General features: G+C 44.0%; 1 protein-coding gene across 8 annotated transcripts in view; it reads left to right on the forward strand.

Moving 5' to 3' along the window:
- Positions 1 to 974: 974 nt before the first annotated feature.
- Positions 975 to 20,089, forward strand: part of THRB (thyroid hormone receptor beta) — a 169,081-nt gene continuing 149,966 nt past the window's right edge. For 4 of the 8 annotated variants that reach the window (XM_072853974.1, XM_072853976.1, XM_072853971.1 and 1 more), the window contains exon 1: positions 975 to 1,206. The gene's annotated coding sequence lies outside the window, so the exon portion shown is untranslated. Of the gene's footprint in view, positions 1,207 to 1,305; positions 1,432 to 20,089 lie in introns of those variants that run through there. The other 4 variants (XM_072853975.1, XM_072853972.1, XM_072853973.1 and 1 more) reach the window with 2 other exon arrangements.

Here is a 20,089-nt window from a genome sequence, read left to right on the forward strand (position 1 = left end):
TCCTTTTCCTAGCACATCCTTCTGAGCGTGACTGAGGGCCAGGGAACGTACAGCCTCCCAGAACTGCTGGCCTTGCTATCAGCAAGAAGCAGCATTTGTGCTGGGCTGAGGCACAGCAATGGCGTTTCTGAGACTCAATTTCCCCCAGTTTTGTAGGCCGGAGGCCCGTCAGCCTTCCCTTTCCTGTCAGAGCAGGCGTGCTGCTTACAGCCCACCTCATCCCTGCTGACTCCCCTGCATGGGTCGGCTGTCTGTAGGGCCGGGGGCTGCCCACCCGCCCTCACGCCCAGCCCCAGGGCTGGGCTGGTTCCCCAAACCCAGAGATGTGGGGGCAAGGGGGGAGCCCCCGCTGGGCATCCCTGCAGAAATGGGACCTCCAGACGCCTGCGCCCACCGGGGCTGCCTGCACCCCTGTGATGGAGGCCTCGCGGCGTGGCATGGCATGGCATGGCATGCCTGTCAAAGCCTACCTGGGAAAGGCACGGGTCGGTAAACAGCCGGGACAGCCCGGCGGGATGCAGAAGGTGCAATCAAAAAGCCCTTTGACTGTGTGTTTGTGCAAAGCCGCGGCTGGCCTGGGTGCCGGCTTCCAGAGGCTGAGGCACAGCCTCTGTGCCTGCGGCGAAGTTGCTAACGGAGGCCGCTGCCTTCAGCCTCTGACCACGGGGGAGTCGTCCTCCTCCTCCTCCTCCTCCTCCTCCTCCTCTCCTGCCCATGCCCGTGCCCCTCTGTCAGGGCGATCCACGGCCGCGCGTTGCGGCGTTACCGCCGCGGGATTTTCCTTTCCGTGGCAGAAAAGCGCCGCGGGTCCCCCCGCAGCCCCGGCGGCGGCTCCCACCGCAGCCCGCAGCCCCGGCCCCGCTCCCCGCCGCCCGGGCCCTTGAAGGGGTGACTCGGCGGGGCCCCGGGGCCCGCCCTGGCCGGGCACCGCCCGCCCTGCCGCGGCGCAGCCGGGGGGATCCCGGCCGCCTGCGGGCGCCAGCCCCAGCGGCGCTACAAGTGGCCGCCGGGGGCGGTTTCGGCTCCGGCTCCGGCTCCGCCGCGGTTTCCCTCCGCCCCGCGCCCGCCTCCCGGCGACCCTCTCCGCGGCGCGGAGGGGCCGCGGGGCGCGTTGCGTAACGCTGCGCTCCGCTCCGCCGCGCGTCGCTCGGGGCGGCCAGGAGGCGCGGAGGCGAGGCGAGGCGAGGCGGGTCGCCGCGGCCGGAGGTGAGCGGCGGCGGCGGCGGCGGCGGGGCGGGCGGGGCCGGGGGGCGCAGCGCGGCGTGTGCGCGGCCCCGCGGGAGGCGGCGGCGGCGGCGGCGCAGGCGGGGGGAATCCAGGTCACGTCCGCAGCCAGACGGCGGCTGGCGGGAGGGACGCGGCGAGAGGCACCGCGCCCGGGCGGGCGGCGAGGGGCGCGGGGCAGGCGGGCCGCTCCGCTCCGCTCCGCCGGTAAGTCACTCGGGCTCCCGCTCGGCGGGGCGGGGGGGGCAGCGCGCCCCGGCCGCAGGCGTGGGCGGGCGCTCCGGCGGCGGGCAGGGGGTGCCGGCTCCGCAGGTTGGCGTCCCTGGGCGCCGCTGGGGCACGCCGCGCTGCCCCCCGTCGTGGCCGTTCCCCCGTCCCGGGGTGCCGCGGGGGAGGCACGCCGCGCTCCCCGGCCGCTCACTATATTTAGCCGTCACCGGCGGGGAGAGCGGCGGCAGCGGCGCGCAAACGCTGTCGGGGCGAGAGATCCGTCGGGGCGCCGGCCGCCCGCCCGCCCGCAGCATCCGGGGGCGGCGGGGGGCGAGCGGCGGCCCGGCCCGGCGGGGAGAGGAGGGGAGGGGAGGGAAAGGGAAGGGAAGGGAAGGGAGCCGCGGCACCCGCCGGTATTCACCACCGCGGGGGTCGGCGGTGCCGGGGAGGCGGCGGGGGAGCCGGCGGTGTGCGTGTCTGCCGGCGTTTCCTTATTTATTTATGTTCGCAGCATAGGTGGTATTTCCCCGTTAAGAGTTTATCCATTGAAGTTTTATTTGACTTTCTAAAGCAACAACAACAACAACAGAAATCCGTGAAGTTAAAAAAAGCCAAACGTGTTAATTGTTAACTAAATATAGAAGAGGAAGGCTTGAAAGCTGCTGTGGGTGGATTGATCAGGCAGCGTGTGAGTAGAAAGGAAAAGGGAAAATTGTCAGCTTTTAGAAGCCATTTGCCGGTAGAAACGATCGCACCTGTTCTGGTGAGTGACAGGAGCCCGGTAGATCCCTGGTCCCCAGGACCCTTGTGTGCACGCCTGTGATCCAGGCGGTGGAAGGAGAAACACAGGTTAAAAAAGCTGTAATAGATACCAGCTCTGACTCAGGAGGGCGAATTAGACTTTTTTTTGACAGTACACGCATGTTCCTTTTATTATTTTAACTTAACACAAAATTCTTACATTCAAACTGAGCCATCTGCTAGTTACAGTAATACATTTAGCTTTTATTTACAAAACTTAGTCTGTCGTAAATATATGTTTGCATAATTGATAGACGGTGGATCTCTTTATAAAATGATTTGTTTTCCTTTTATAGTTCAGTACTACTTGTGTGTTGAGACAATTTACTAGATTTTCTGGTTCCTGTTTTCCCAGCTCCAACTTCTGCATAAACATTTGAGGAAAAAAAAAAAAAAAACAGAGCAAAGAGTTTGTTCTTTATAAGAAATTTTTGTAGTAAAAAGGTACTTTTCAAGAGACTTTATCATAATCAATGCAATTGCATTAGTTAGCAGTATTTGCCTAAGGGAGTTCTCCCCCTTACTTTGGACTGTAAATAATACAACTATTTAAATGTATAGCCTTTTCTAAAGTGAAGAAGCTGGACTAAGTCACTGGAAAGTATAGCTCTTAATTTTCTCATAGAACAGCTGTTTAAGGCACAATAACAACAAAAGTTTTGTGAAACTGGATATGCCTACTTCCTTCCTCGTGAGACTTTTTTTTTTTTTCCTTTTCTACTAACTGGCTCAAAATCACCCTTCATATTAGTCCTGGGACCCTTAAATTAATCTCAGCCTTCCTTCAGTTTATTTGAATTGGTGACCTTTGGATGAGCTGGTGTGTTCCATTGTTACTTGCTAATGATGGAATAATCTAGTCCTGACCTACCAGTTGTGAAACCGAGGGCGCTGCTGCTGCTGGATGGTCCCGAGGAAATTTAAACATCCTATGGCTCCGTGTTGGAAGAGGGAGGATTTAGCTGTGGTTTGCATCGGCTTTTAACTGTGCGGACTCTGATGTTCAGAGCTGAAAGGGCTCAAACCAAAGTCTGTTAGAGTCGATGGAAAATCTCCCATTGATTTTTAGTGGTTTTGGATCGAGTCTTGTATGAGCTAGTGTTGAGCACATCATGGCTACTCCAAATTGTTCAGTGCTTTTGAAATTCTTTGCATATCCAAGTCATTATGTAAAGTCAGATTTATTGTGCTGTCTCCTTCTCCTGTGTGGGAATGTTCTTTTGCTGAGCAGAAAGTGATGGTGGTGTTTTTGTCCACTCTTTTATATGCTGCAGCATTAATTTCATTATTTGATAATTTCCTGTTATGTGAGGACAACATGTATGCTTTTTCCAAATTCCCCCCAAAATGGGGGATTTTGGAAAAAGTGAATCTGCTTTTGCTGAAGGCTGCTTACCCTGCAGACAGGTTTCTTCAGGTATTTTTCAAAGAGTTTACAGTAGTGGGATATCTGAAGTCGTAAGGCATGCTTTCTCTGATGTGCATATTGTACTTCCCTTGTTCAGTATGTGGTTGTTTGCTGCCTTTTTTTTTTTTTTTTTTTTAAAAGGTGAAGGGGGGAAGTTGTTAGTGATAACAGATACTGGTGTTCCATAAAGAAGCTTGCAGAATAACACATACCTGTGGTAGGCATATATCCTCTCCTGGCTTCCCTGTTGTTGATGATAAGCAGGATTTTTCCTCTTGGCTATATGTAAAAACCCAGCCAAGAGAAAAGTAGGGAGGAGAAGGATTACTAAACTTAAATCATGGAAGTTTGTCAGAGTTTATTGTCTAGTGTAGCCTGTCTTGAAATTTGATTCTATTTGGAAGGGAATCAAGAGATGAAACCTCAAAAAACCCACCTGATTTGAGGCAGGACATCCTCCAGCAAGAATCTCATTTGCTACCGGAAGGGTGAGACCAGGAATTTTGGCTCCTTGGAAAAGGAAATTCTGGAGCTCATTATCTCTCCTCCATCATATTCTGGTTTACTGATTTGGGTTTTGCTTATTACTAAAAGTTGAAGAAGGCAAAAGAGGCATGCATATGAAAGAAGCTCAGGTAAATAGCCTGAGATGAGGGAAGGCATGAGAAGGAAAGTAGCACGATTTCTGTGAGCCCTTGTGTCTTGGACTTCCTTCTACGACTTGGGAAGTGCTAATTCTTCCAGCCAAACTAATTTGCTCTTTAATAGGAGATGGCTGTCATGGCAGAAGGCAGAGCTGTACTGCGGGATGCAGGGTAGCGATGCAGAGCTGCGTATTTCCTCTGTCTTGTCCTTTCGCCTGCTGGATTTCCAAAGCACGTGCAAATCTGGCGTCTGGAGGAAGGGAGGAGATACTGCTGGGGCACTGTCCACCTGCCTGCAGGGAACGAGGCAGCACATCCATGCCATGGGTTTCTAGAGAGTATGGTCAGGATCTAAATTTGTGAATTTTCTGTCAGACAGGGTCAGAGGATGGATCAGGAAGGATTTTCTTAATATTTCCACAGTTCGTCTTTGTTCCCTCCCTTCCACATTTCAGAAATGGCTACGTCTGCAGTCCTAGATTCTCTCCTGTATGTCTGCATTCAAATAAATAAATAAATTCCGGTCAGTAGCTCTTCAGGTTTAGGACAGCAGAATTCTGCTAAGTCACGAAGGTACTCTCCTTCTTTTATCTCCTTCGCTGAAGTAAGGCCTCTGAGAGGTTGAGGAGGTCTGTACTGGAAAATGCAGTATAGGTATGTTAGTCCCCAGGGGTTTGCTTGGGTTAATTTAACCTGTCAAAGAAGTCAGTAGGATAATTCACGTGGCCATTAGTGTGGCAGTACTGCTTTTGATGCTTTTTAAACTTGTCATTGTACGGTGGAGAAATACTCTGTCTTCTCAGGGATGAGCTAGGTTTTTACATATTTTACAGGGATAACTAAACAAGAAATGCATGTATTATGAGAACCTTTGTTATGAAAATCAAGGGCAGACTATAAATAAACTTAATTTCTATGTAAAGATTAAAGAATTGTATTTCTTCAATTCTCTGTTATTTCATCGGTCGTATGTGGTCCAAGAGGACATTTTGAATAAAGTAATTGAATCTTGCATAAGTTGTTTCTCTCATTTAATTCACAACACGTGAACGAGATAATTTCCATTACTCATCACAACTACTTTACTTTAAACATGGTTATGGTAGGGGGACAATGCAAGTAAAAAGGTTGGTTGGAAAAGTTGGTTCTGTTGTTAACCTTTTCAGTTTATGGTCACACTGCCTAAGTGCATGTAACAGCCTGCAACTAGACAGGATGAAATTGTAAGCAAATAAAATGCCTTTTTGAAATACAAAAATTAAATTGTGTATTCAATTCTGAATGCTTTTGGTCATAAAAAGTATCATTTTACTCTGACCTATTGTAGCTTATTAGAAATTAGTGGTCCTGTGAAACTTAAGCCAATAAATTAGCCTTTGAATAAAGGAATAAACTGCAGTTTAAAAAAAACTACTCTATGTCCTCAGGTGTCTTAAATATACAGAATTGTAATAATTTTTACTGATGAACTAAAATGGCAAATACTCTTATGTTATAATTAGATTATACTCATGAAAGCAGTGTGATCATTCTAGATTACAGAGCTGTTTTGTGTCCTCTGGTGAACCTAACCCAATAAGTTAGGGTTCTGTTTTCCATTGGAAGAAATAAAAGGACTGATTATCAAGCTGCCAAATAGTAAGGTAGAAAACAGGGCAAGAAGATCAATGTCTCTTCAAGTGAATTTAAAGTCAAAATGTCTTTCCTTTGCTGGATGAGGAAGGAGTGAAGTTGGTGCATGTAGTACCAAATTGCTTATGTATGCATACACAATGCATACATTTCTATCTTGGCTAGAAGATTATTAATTCTGCTCTATATTTTTGCTGTTCTAACACTGATGTTTGAATGCCTTCTGGATTACTTCATGGGAGTTGGTAAGAATGAACTGTAATCCACAGGTACAGCAACAACGTTGCTTGACTGTAGGATGTGCTTTGGAACAGCTGTAGCGTGGGAAAATAAAGGAGCTCTCGGAAGAAAAGTAAAAGTACTTTTCAGCTACATAAGTAGTTGGATCATTGGACAATTGCTTAGTAACTGATAGCTTAGTGACACGCATATGGATGAACCATTTTTAAAACATTCACAAGAAAAATATACTGTGGGTAAGAACAGCTGCTTTCATCACCATTGCAAGTTGGCTTCTGTGAGTCATGTGTCATGTTTGCTCTCATTATCTACATCTGTACAATGTTCTTGAACTCTGGGCTTTTTCCTTTCTCATGTTTCATGGATTTGCAGACCTTCACGTCTTTCTTCCACCGCCTTAGTCTTGGACCTTGGCCTCCTTTAGTATGCTGTTAACTCCGCACCTCCCACCCATGACTTTGAGTTCTTTCCCTCGACTCAGCTATGCCGTCTACTTGCCATGTGCTCCAGCCCAGCTGCACTTCAGCAGCTATGGAGTGCTGCTGCTTCTTGGTTTCCTACCTATAGAAAGAATGAGCAGTAAAAAATTGAAGATGTTTCTTCTTTAGCATTGTTGTTTTCCTCTGGCCTTTAGCACAATCTTATCATTCCTGGTTCATGTGCCTACTTCCTTGCAACTCTTGACAGGTAGGATTGCCTTCATGTGACATCATACCGTCTGTTTTCTAGCTTTACATTAAAATAATTTTATTTCCATGGTTTATTAACTTATCCCTGGCTTGCCTTTTTTTTTTAATATTTCAAACATCTTTTTAAAAAACGGGGTGTGTTTGTGTGCTAGGTGCTTCAAAGTGTAATTAGGAGCTGTAGCATTTCTGTATAAGGCTTAGAATAACTTCGTTCATGGCTTCAGGAAATGGAAGGGTTTATCTTGAGCCTTCTTTTTTAAGTTAGGTATCTTACTTTCCATATTGCTTTTATTATCCTAAAAAAGATAAGGTGAAACACATTATCCAGGTAGATAAACAGGGGAAGATTCTGTACAGAGTTGTATCCGTGTAAATCCAGAATATACATGCCCATATGCATTAAAAGAGTATTATCCTATAAAATACTTGTGACAAATTTCATTTTTAAAGCAAAATAATTACTTCCATTAAATATTAAAGTATAATTTTATTTCTACAGAGAAAATTATATCTGGAATACAGGGTAGTTCCTATGCAGCATTGAACTGCATATATTTTATGTTGTACCTGTTTCACTGATGTGACCTACTGAAGTGATTTGGTTTACTGAAGTGCTCTATGTGACTAGAATAAACCAGTTTAGTTGGGCTAGAGGACTTTAATCAACTGTTTAACTGCATAAGTTGTTTGATTATTAAGGTTATAATGTTAAGCGCTAAGGAAAAGAAATACCAGAATTAAGGTTGATTATGCAGCCTTAATTTGGATATGTTTGAGTATATGCAGATAAACTAAGGCTTAGAGTCCTTGGGTGGTACTGCTTCACTTTTCAGGGTGCATAGCATTATGTAGTAATAGTCGTGTTTGAAAACTATGGCTCCTATTAACTTTATTTGAAACTATGAGACTTCTGAACATCTGATCCCACGGAATGCTGTTGGTTACATAGAATATGAGGAGCATGTGGTCCCTGCCTGGAAACTGTACACATGTAACAGTAATTTGTTCCTGGTTATTGTGGATTTTGAGTTGAACATCACTTTGATCCCATGAAGGGATCAAACCTGATTATCCAACTTAGCATTCAACTGTTGTAAACTGTTCAGCTCTTTTTTTTTTTTTTTTGCACCCCAAAGTCCCCTGCCTCAGATACTTCACACTTTTCTCCTTTGCTAGAAATAGGACAGGGGTGCTACATACATTTTCTTTCCTTGAAGAGTCCTATGCATGGAGATGGCATCCTCAACCTCATTGCCCCATCGGATGTCCTGTCAGTTGCCCTGGTTGCTGAATCTGGCAGATGTTGAAGGCAGCTGCCACACTCCTGCTGTGGGTTGCACTGTCCTTGGAGTTGTCTGCTGCCTGGTTCCCTCTGACAGGGTCTTCTTGCCACCAAAAGGGATAAGTCAATGACAAGAGTCCTGCTTGCCGTTGTGTTGACCAGACCCTATGCTTTTGTCTTCTCATCTTTCTGCATTACTGAATGTTGGGTTCTTTGGGGGGGGTGTCCCCAGTCCCACTGCCTTTTGGCATCTCCCTCCCTTGCCCCCCCACTTGGCAGTTCTGCTGTGTATGTATGTGACCACTGGCACGTGCTGTGAGACTTTGGCGAAAATGGTGATAGCCTCTGAAATGCGTGAAGCCTTCTTTCTTGCCAAGTAGGCTGCTGCACAGGATGTTGTCTTGATGGCAGCTGTCTTCATTTCCATTGAACTCTGGGAGAACCTAGAGACTGGTCTGATAGTCAGGCCTCCTGGGAAGCCCTTTTGCTTTCATCCTCTGCCCAGGGAAGATGAACCTCACCCACTGTCACTCTCCCAGTAGGATGCAGGGAATGTGCTTGTGGCCGTTCTGGCCATGCTTTTCCAGTCGGTGGATGGTGGGAGTGTGTTTTGTGAGGCAGAAGGATCTTCTACTGTGATCTCTTCAAGAGGCCTCGGATCAAAACACTCTTCAGTTTTGCGAAGGTAGAAGTGCTTTCTCTGCTAGCAGGTTAGGCATGGGTGGGAATGGTGTGGCCTGGGGCAGGGAAGTGCTGGATTCCCTGATTCCCGAGGGAGGGTGGGCTCTGGCCGTACCCTCTCTATAGAGCTGTTCCCTGAGCTAGCCCTCCTGGTCTCCCCGTCCTACCTGCAGTGACGTGGGTAAGACGGCTTGCTTTGGTGTAGGACAGCCAGGCTAAGGTGCTTCCTTTCCTCTGCCGCTTCCATCTCCTTCCCTCCTCTGCCTTACTTTCTCTTCAGGGCACATTACCTGTTTCTCACATGGGCCTACAGGTGTTTGCCTTCAGCCCTTCTTTTGCGGCACAGCTCTTGAGTGTTGTCAGTGTTCACTGTTGATGGTCAAACCTGGTTATGATCGAACCTGTCAGCTGTGGTTGTGGAGTGTTTCAGCATTTTCCCCCCTAATAATAAATAATAATAATAAATCCTTCATTATCAAGCCCTTCTTTTGCCTTCTTCGTGAGAGACAGAAGGGGTTAGTGCCCAGCAGCCAGGCTTTGGGGGTTCTTTTCTTGGCATCTGTTGGTGAGGGGCTTTCATAGCTCCAAACCAGAGGACGTGGAGTGGACAGAGCCTTGCCAGCCCATCCAGCTCATGGTTCTGGTCTGATGACTGGAAGGGAGGGATAAGCGGGCTTTCCCCAAACGGCCCCGGACCAAGGGTTGATGTGCCAGGCAGCTGCTCTCCCTTGGCCTCTCCTCCTTTGCCCCAGTCCATCTGGGTTTGCCGGACTGCAGTCCGAGGGGCAAGGGGCAGGCACCGTGGACAGCTGGCTGCCAAGGGGCTGAACTTCTGTAGGCTCACTGGGCTCTCCTGGGGGAGAGGGCAGACCTGGCCGCACTTGTTTCCGCAGCCAGGACCATACCTCTGGCCTTCAGGCTCTGGACTGGCTTCTTTACAGTGCCTGTTTCCTGGCGTGGAGCTATGTATATGGAGAAATGTATGTATATATAGTGTGCTTCCTTCTGTTTTCACATGTCTTCAGATCTTCTGAAATACCTGATAGCTGGTAGATTCAAGAATCTGAATGAAACAAGTTTTTTTTCCAAATACTATAAAAATTTTTGTGGAGCACAGATAAACTTAGGCAAGCCCCTCTCCCCCATTTTCCCTTTCCGACTAGATTTTCACAGGGACAGCAGGATTAATTCTTGTCATAAGCACCTTGCTTGCCAAATTACAGGTTCTGCTTCAAGGAATAGGAGAACTCAATAGTTGAAAGAAAAAAAAGTCTAAAATTTTGCATATAGGAAAAAAAACCCCACTTCCTTTGGCTACTTCTGCAGAAATAGCAAGATCGTTTTGACTCGTTGAACGCCAGCACAGGTTGCCCAGAGAGGTTGTGGCATCTCCACCCTTGGAGATATTAAAAACTAAGATGAACGTGGTCCTGGGCAACCTGCTCCAATGACCCTGCTTGAGCAGGGGGGTAGACTAGACAGTCTCCAGAGGTGCCTTCCAGCCCCAGCCATTCTGTGATGGAAACTTTCTGAAAAAGTTCATCTTGAGGTGGGCAGTCTGATAGGGGAACTGTAGTTCACTTGGTTAGAGATGAGTGAAGTAAAAAATAATTTAAGATAGATTCATTTAATGGGAAGTGTAGAGCACACTTCAAAATTAAGTTGGCCTGTCAGGCTTGCCCATAATAAATTCAGGGGAGTCAATAAAAATATTATGAATTCATACCAAAATAACAGAGACCAAATCTCACTACTTCTGTCTACGCAAACAACTTAAGCTGCTCTGTAACTTTAAAAAGTGCCCTAAATGCATTTTCCATGCACACATCGAAGTTGTGAATTTACTTAAAACTTAGAACCCGAATTCGTGCTCTCACCTTTGCACATAAGGGGCCACTGCTCAGGATCATTGCCTTTGATGCCATAGAAAGAATCATATGGGCATAAAAAGTAGCCAGGACTTGGCTGCTGTTCAGGCGTCATTTTCTGATCATACTTTGCTCATAGGAATGTAAGCGTAAAAAGCCAAATTTACATAAGCAAACTACTCTATGAACCCTTGCCCTCTCCTCTCCTGTGACCTTTGCTGCCCCGTTTGGCTCCCAGAGTTTTTCCAGAGATCTCTTTCTTGGGTTCCGTGTCTCTCCAGCAAGAAACCCAAGTTCTGAAAGCAAGAAAGTGGTGGAATTGCAGCCTCAAAATGTGAACTCAAGCAGACAATCTTCCCTCTCCCGTTACTGCTACACCTACTCATGGGGCAGCCCTGTGGGGACCAGCCTGGGCGCTGGCTGGCAGCCAAGGCAAGTACCAGACATCTCCTTACCTCTGCTCGTAGCTCGAGCTCACCCACAAAGGGCAGCTGAAAATTCATGCCCATAACATAAGTTCACATCAGTTTAACCCGTGTTTTGCAACAACACTGCAGGCTGCCTTTTTTCTAAAAGCTTTCTATTTCTCAATATTTTTTACATATTTTATTTCCTCAACTTAGGAGGACTAGCGGGAAGGCTTGTCAGCAATTTACCTTGGAGATAGAAGGCAAAGGGGAAGTGGATTGCTGACAGGATATTGCTCGCTGTCCAGGCAAGCATAATGTGCAACAAGACAGAAAGTTGAGACTCCCCTTTGTGGTGTTCAGCTCCAAGCCAAGTTATAACTTGAGCTCAGTCTCTTCAAAACGTGTCTGTGTAGATATAGCTGTAGTCCATTTTGATGATCATAAGTCTGCAGCTGAATTAATGAATTGATGGTGCAAGAAAGATATTTAAAGGCAGACCTTTACCACTCACGAGTCCAGATCTACAAGATCAAATGTACAGTCTGAATTTTTTTTTTATGTTTTGTTGCTAAGGGTTTCCTGATACATCATGCCTGATCTTGTCAATATTTCTTTAGGTCTTGCTCCTTTAAATAGCTTTGGATGAGTGGAACATCTTGTACTTTTGCAAAGATCTCCTGAAGTCAGTGAAAGCCATTTGTGAACATGGTCAGCTGAGAAGCAAATGCATTGTGTGCCCTGCACAGTTGTAAGCCAGTCCGTGTTTGGGAAATGAGAGTAGTATAGTATTACTGTGTTTGCTTTGGAAAGTAATCTAATCTAAAAGAGCTTGAAACAACTTGCAAATTAGGATTGTGAAAACCTAAATACCATTTTTTGCTTCTTTAAGAGAAAAAGTATTTAAACCCAGAAAGAGCAGTACACAGGAAGAATTTGAGAGATTCACCTTGGCAGATGTTGCAAGGCATGGAATAGAATAGGACTAAGCTTTACCTGTTGCTGTGTGAAGGTTAAGAGCTGCAATCTCTGCTAGGAGATCCGAATTTCACAACACTCGGGTGATGGCGTAACAGGAAGAAGGGTGTGGGCAAAACTACAGAGCGACATATGAGTAATTCAAGACCTCACCTGTTTTCCCATCTGGAGAGCAGGGCTAAGTGGGGAAAGCAGATGGGCAGATCAGAAGTTAGAGTTTAAACGCTTACTTTTGCTGAGCTGATCTGTATTGAGGATAATCTTTGGGGATTCATGGCTGTTGCATGCTTTTTGTATTTTTGGATGGATGTTTTTTAATTGAGTCAGAAAAAAGGATGTCTGGTGTTACTCCTTTTATATACAATATCAGAATGGCACATCTGAGCTACTAGGATATAGCCAGCAGATGCCAGCAGTCTTTGTGATACGTTACTGTTAATTTACTTAGGATGTGTTTTCTTCACTAATGCTCCTAGTAGGGAACGAGCTATGTTTTTAATAATATCAAAGGGGTGGAATTACTGTCTCATTTCCATGTGAAAAAGTCTTGTTGAGTATCAAAGGCAGATTATGACCTTGAATAGTGCCCAGAAGTGATATGTATGTTAGGAAAAAAAAGTTACGATCCCAACAATGATTTTTTAAATTCATTCAACATTGTGTATTCTTAATAAATACACATCTTCCTGCAATGTTTGAAATCGGGGGTCAGGACTCCAAAATGAGACTTAGTGTAAGTAGAGCTGAGATTGGCTTCAGTGGTTACTACTGCCTGAGAAATGAGAAAGGCAGGCATAAAGGTAGGTGGTACAAGCTTAATATTTTCCAAAGTTCAACAGTTTTATGAGGAAAATGATATGCTTACAGTGTGTTTTTAAGAAAGAAATAATTTTATCTCCAGTACTAAATTTGGAATCAGTATACCCGGCCATCTGCATCTGTATATGTCAAGCCTAATATCTAGATTTAGGGATTAAACTTATACCGTGCTCTTGTTTGTTTTTCTTCAGACTTTTGCTATATGACATTTTTTTTCTGATGTAATGCGGAATCTCATTGGTGAATTTTGTTGCTTTTCTTGTTTACTGATATCTGTATGAAAAACTTGGCAAAAGTTTGTGAAAATTCAGTATAGGAGTCCTTATACCTTTATATGTCAGTTAGCCAGTGTTATTAATATTTAAAGCGATTAATGCTCTTCCCTTTTTAATCCAAGCTAATGTCTTCTAATCAATGTTGTGTTATTCAACAAATATAACAAAACCTCCAGAATTAAAATACTATACTCTTTTGTTATCTCTGGATGTGCAGCATAGCACATATTTTTGTATCTTTTGAACATTTTTTAGATCAGTAGCTGAATTTCTGGTAGTAAATGCATTATATTTTTGAGTCAATAAATTTCATTTTCTGTCAACACTAGTCTTCAAGTTATGTTTCTGCTGAATTACCCATTGTTAATTAAGAATAATTTTATTGCTTTGGTTAACATAAGAAATTGGGACATTATTAGGGTGTTGGCCTTGATGTTTCCATAACAGGTTAGCTGCTTTGATCTGGCTGTGTTGACAGTAAAATTGAGTCTTCTGCTTGGACGTGTAGGAGAAATACGTGTTTGGTTAGACCGTTATCAAATTGGAGGAAGTAACTAGAATTGGTAAAGCAAAGACAGGCGCAGTAATAATAAAAAAAGAGAGAAAAAATTAAGCAATACAGGGTCATGCAGAACACTGTCACTTTGCTGATATAATTTATGGCTGTAAACAGGGGTCATGACGTCACTCTGCAGCAATCCCAGCTCTTCTCAGCTTTGTACCCTTTTCCTATGGCTCACACAGGACCAGTCCTAGAACACTGTGTTCCCTTTTGTGTACCCCTCGTTATTTATTATTTCTTCTAACCAGAAGAGATTAGGCAGAAGAGAGTTCAGGGAGGAGTTGGAAAAATAATAGAGGGAGTGAAAGGAAAATGACATTAGCAAAGACTGCGAGGTGTCTGCGTACGTATATTGAGGACGTGTGTCTGAATTGTCTGAAAGGAGTTGTAAAGGGTAACTGTAAAAAGTGAAAGTGTTTTTTTTTAACTTTAACAAAGGGATCACTTGTTGGAAGGGATGGATCTAAGACTTTGGTCTGTGTGTGATGGTGTTATCCCCTTGGAAGCAATCAGTAGGAATCTAAGTTGTGTGAAGCACCAGCAGCAGTATGATATGGAATGATACAAATTTGGTAGGATGAGGGACAGGCAGCTACTGAAGTCCCCTCTTGTATGATCATTTTTGATAGCTGTGACATGTTCTGGTTTTGAACACTAAATAATGCCTTTGACCTAATTTAACTCTAGTATAACAACATTGAGAATATGGAGCATTTACATCATGAAAAGAAAAAAGGAAAATACTCACATTTAAGTATTTCCTATTTTTAGAGTAATATTTTTTCTTAAACATTCGCAATAATATAAAGCAAAATACAGTAAAACCAGGATTCTGTTGTATTTGCCTAACGTAAGCGTATATAATCTTGTAAGCGCTGTGTGACATTTTAGATTTTATTTCATTTTCCCTTTAAGCTTCAGACTGGCAGTTAAAGTGCCCTAAAGGGGTCTTTATTCTAGTTGAAGTGTTCCGATTGCACTCACCTTCTCTTCCTTTTCCTTTTCTTTACGGTAGCGTGTTAAGTTTTGAGGATTCTTGGGGAAGAAGTGCCATCTTTTCTATTACAGTCATTGGCAGCTGAAGCTACTCAGTGCCTTTTCAGTGATCTTGACAATCATCAGCCAGCCAAAAAATGAGGAGTACCTTGTAGAATTGCAGGTTACCTGCACATGTGACCCTGATTCAGAAGTGTAAGTGTCTGTAATTTAAGAAACTTGTAGGACAGGTTGTGTGGTTGGCCATCTCACTAGCTGTCTGGTTCTTCTCTAAAAAATGCTATTTAAAATGTTAAGACAATTTTTTAGAAACTTGTGATTTAAAGTCACATAATCTGAAAAAGCCTGAACTGTGAATAACTATGTGGAGGTTGTAGACTGGTCAAAGCACGAGAGATTACATTTCAAGACCAATATGCTAGGAGAAAGACACAGGGAAGAAAGGGGAAAAAGCACCCCTGTCTCCATGTCAGAACTACCAGGTTTGGTATATGTTCCCCTAGTTGCTCCCCAAAACGTGGTGGCCGTACCCAGCCTTGAACAGAGGTGTCATGGTAAAACTTCAGTGCTCTTCCCAACTTCCCAAAGAAATGTGATGTAACTATTTCATCCTCATGAAATTTTAAAATATATCCTGGCTTCCTTAATTTTAGAATGTAGCATGTCAAGTAAAGAGCCTTAGTCCTAACATTTGGACAACATCCACTTCAACTTCCAATCTAGATCTTTTTCTAACACAGCAGTGTTCACAAAGAAAGCAGGTTAAGTGCATGGTTTTTCCTATCTTCACATAATTCCTTATTGTCCTCAAATTTGATTGTCCTTAAATATTTTTTTTTAATTTTTTTTTTTTTTTAGAGTCCAGGTTGTTCTGCTTTAGTCCTTACAAGCGAACATTTCAGAAGGTTATATGAAAAGGTGCAGTTACAGTAGAGTATGTTCATGGTCTTTAACTCTTGCTGTCACTCCAGAGCCACCACTCTCAGCTGCTGAGATGTTACAAGGATCGCTAGTTTCCATTTAATTTCTCTTTTGAAACTGCTGATGAGCTTCACAGGTGTCTGGGAGGCTGTGCAGAACGGCTGGGAGCAGACTGTTGTAGGCAAAGTCCTTACAGACAAATGGTGCTTTGAATGGACATGATATAAGCATATTTTTCATAATCTTCATTCTCCCTTCATACTCCCCAGAGGAACTTCTGGAGCCTAACAGTGAACTTAGAAGCGTATAAGGTAGCATTAGAAGTAAGATGCATATGGAAGTAGCAATAATGAAGGGGAGAGTATTTCAGCACAGTCAGTGATTGTCTGGAGTTGAATTCCCCAGCAGTAAATTCTTAAAGTGCTAGGAAGTTGTCTGCTAACACAGAGTAAAAATGAGCAGTTTACCTGCATGTTATAATTACAGTGTTAGATTTGCAGTACTGCTTTCCTGCCTGATTGCCAATACGTAGCGTTTCAATGATCTGCATTGTTTGGAAGTGTAGTACAGTAACCCATCAGGAATGACAAAATTACCATGGCGTGTTTGTGTTGTGTCATCCAAATAAAAACCCCTCTTCCATTTGTTCCTGCATATATTTAAGATTGCATTTACCTGTTTGTATGTCCGTAAATGGTGCTTTACAGACATATGAAAAGAGGGACAGTCTTTCCAAGATCTTCCAACACATTTTTATCTAATTATGGCTATTTTCTATAGCTTTTCTAATTTTTAACACTTTATTAGGGAAGAATGCACGTAAGTGATTCAATTTTCAGTGCTGTCTATTTACCCATGTTAGAAATTATTCTTTAACTCTGTGTGTTTGCTTTTTTAAGGATATCATGACTCATTATTTACTCATGGGTAATCATCTTTAGTAAACAGTGCATCTTGTGAGAGCTAATACAGAGCTTCATGTGTATCAGAGAGACCCTTCGATTCAAAAGCTCCTGCCAGCTGTCACCCCCACGGCTAATATCACCTCATAATATAGAGCTGGTTACAAATTACAAAAAATAATGTTTGTATTTAGAGAAGCAGGAAAGCTTGCAAATAAACCAGAACTCAATAACATGCATGACTTCAGGGCTGCAGGAAAATATACTTGGGCATATAATACTACAGATTTCTATTTTGTATCTGATATCTTACTACTATGTTTGGTTGGTATTTTATACTTTTTCAATTAATGAAAGCAAAAAAAAGGCATAAAATAATTTAATCCTGTCCTATTTCTCTTATGAGGAAGAAATATATTTTGTGTCTATTACCAGTTACTTTCCTTAAAACGATATTCTAGGTTTAGACTTTGAATCATTCCCTGGCTGACTAAGTGATGATTCTCTCGTTTGTCTCCTATTTATAAAAGAAATGAAAAGATTTAGCTCAGGAATTTTTCATATAGACTACAGATGTACTGTTTGGGGCCAAGTGCTGTCCTCAGTTACAAGCCAGTGTCGCCGGTTAGCTGTCTGAGTCAATGGCAGCGTTGTGAATGTGTTTCAGCATAGTCCTGAGACTTAAATGTTTTGTTTCTATCGTGCATATGGGGGTAAGAATTAAGCAGATGATAGATAAACTGATTATAAAAATAGATAGGAAATAGAGGTTCATTTTCCAGTCCAACATGCTGCTGCCAGTACTGAAGCAAGAGTAAAACCATTACTCACTGCCCTGCGGGTGCTGCACCCTGCAATGAATGAGTACCATATTTTTAAGTACCTAGTACCATCATGAAAGCCTGAATTTGAAGCAGAAGTTCAGATCTTAATTAGTGAAACTGCCTTTCCTTCTGTGGTGCTGCCAGCCAGAAAATCTGATTATATTTTAAACTTTCCAAAACGGACTTTGCCTTTTTACTTCTTAGGATCTGTCTGTGAAAACCAAGAGTGAGGAAAGGTGTAGTACGGGAGGCAGCTTTATGTGCCTTCATCGACTGTTTCAGGTTGGTAACATCCCTCCGAAGTTTTACTTTCAGGGCAGCCCTTACCCCTGTATTCTTTCAGCCTCCAAGATTTTCTGTACTTTGAAGTTAAAAACCAAGTTAACCTTTGACCAAGAATTTCAAAATCACCTGATAGAAAGCCCTTCCCTTTCTGCTGCCTGATAAATGAAAAACTCCCCCCTGCTTCTGGGACTCAGAACACCGCTGTAGAAAAGACCTGAGGCTTTATTAATTCTGAATTACAGTTTTTCTGAATAATTCTTTTTAGGAGGAGGCATCCCTCTTAAGTGTTTGAAAATCTTCCTTGCTTTTTGAACTGGAGAATAGAAAACTGGGCAAAAATAATTAGAGGGAAAAATATTAGTAGCCCTACCAGGATGTGAAGACCTTACCCACAGCTGGGGTCTGCCAGGTAAATATGAGATTGCTCTCAGCCTTACTAGCTTGAGACCTGCCTGAAATAAAAGAAGAAAGCAAACTCAAAGAAAACTAAATGGAAATACAGCCTGCCTGTGTTTTTTGTGCTGTAACGAGGAAAAAATTCCCTTTGCGCTGAAACAGCTTAAGGTTGTTTTTTCCCATTGCCTGTCTCATTCAGCATCTATTTTCTGCAAAAGGGCAGAGCATGGGCCGTTGCCGATTTCGCAGTCCTCTCCAGCCGGTGGGCATAGGCAGTCTTCTCAGCCCCTGTACGAAATCTCAATGGAAGACAGAGCAAGACAGTGGTATAGGGTAGATGGTATATTTTATATTTGAAATTCCGGTCACTGCTTCCCGCGTGAGCATCATGAGGTTTCTGAGTGAGTTTATTAGCTGTTTCATGGATTTCTGGCCTCCTCATGTCATACTTTTCCAAACTGTCTTCCGATCCTGTCGTTGGGGAGCTCCCAGGTGCGCTCACGTGCTCTGCTCTGTCTGCGGGAGGGTTTTGTGTCGGGGAGAGCAGGGCATCAGTACCGCCTGGGTGAGCCACCCCGGGCTGCTCGGTGAGCTAGCACTGCGGCTGCCGCTGCCTTGCATCCACCTCAGTGCTCCTGCCAGAAGGCTTCGCGCAGAGGAGGCTTTCCATCAGACGCACGCGGTAGCATCAGTGGCACGGTTCAGCAAACGTGCAGTTCTTCCAGAGAGAGGGAGATTTCCGGGCTGCATCCCGGTCTGCAGAGCTGGTCGAGTGGTCGGCAGCTCTCTTGCAGCTGTAGGTAGTCCGGCAAGCTCTGCAGCACCGTCTGTGCTTCTATGGTATATGCCTCAGACTGGGAAAGTCAGAGATTTCTGCTTGTGATCTGGCTCTGAAAGCATCAGACATTGTTGGTACCCTTTAAGGTGGTGATACATACCTGGAAGGGACATTCTGTCTAATGCAGGCAGTGTTGTTTATTGTGGGATCTGCAGTGTGGGAAGGCAGGCGTGACACAAACTATCTGTTACTATCAGGATATAATGCAAGATAGGTCTTTTAAGAGAAATCATAAACATGTTTGGCATATATACACAATAAAGTGTCTCCTGTAAGACTCATTCTTCTAGTGTTGCCTAATCAATTTGGTACGTTGTTTTTGAAGGTTTGATTTCTTTTATGCCTTGCATCTCCTTCTGGTACTCAGATGTCTGGCTGATGAGGTCTTTTGATGCTATGTGCTGTATTTGTAGCCCGTATGAACTTGTCTTGCAAAATCACTAGATTTTAATCACTTGCTTCTTTGAGTACTGAATCCTAAATATGCAGACTTGTTGGCACTTAGAGAGCTTTATTTGTCTATCAAAATACATGAAAAACAAGTCAGTCTGTCGGAGCTGGCTATCTTGAAAGGGTTAGGATTAAGATCCCAGCTTCACCCAGTGGCAGCACTGAGCTGAATAACAGTAGATGGACAGAAAGACTGGGAAAGGATTAACTATTAATTTAAGTATCTTGGAGTTATAAACTGGTGTTTTACCAGAGCAGGTCTGTCATTATCTGTTTTGCTCTTTCTGTGGGCAGTTCCTGATCTCTCTAAGTCTGCTGCTGAATGCCATTTTGAAAATCTTTTCAAGGATAATTGCTGCCGCGAAGGTAGATATTCTCACGTTCTGTATGATGCCTGGGTTATAAAAATGGTGATGTCTCTACCCATTTCCTTGCTTTCTCACTTTTCCCCTGAAGTTTAGAAAAAGAGGTGTTAGGGAATGACACTGGTAAAATGGATTGACCATCCTTGATTTTTGAAATCCCAGCTTTTCTTTGTGGCATTGCCTGGATTTTTCTTTACCTTTTACATTATTTTCTGTGAAGAACAGAGAGGTTGTTTGACATAGAATATGAGCCATGCGAACTAAACAAATAACAGTTCCTATTGAAGCCTGTCTGAATTGATGTCTATGTGGCAACGTAAACACAGAACGGAAGAAAACAGGAGTTCTAGAAGGAATCTCAAGAATCTGATAAGTCCCCCTCTTTTGCTACT

This window comes from Ciconia boyciana, chromosome 2, assembly GCF_034638445.1.
Source record: "Ciconia boyciana chromosome 2, ASM3463844v1, whole genome shotgun sequence".
In the NCBI taxonomy this organism is placed as follows: Eukaryota; Metazoa; Chordata; class Aves; order Ciconiiformes; family Ciconiidae; genus Ciconia; species Ciconia boyciana.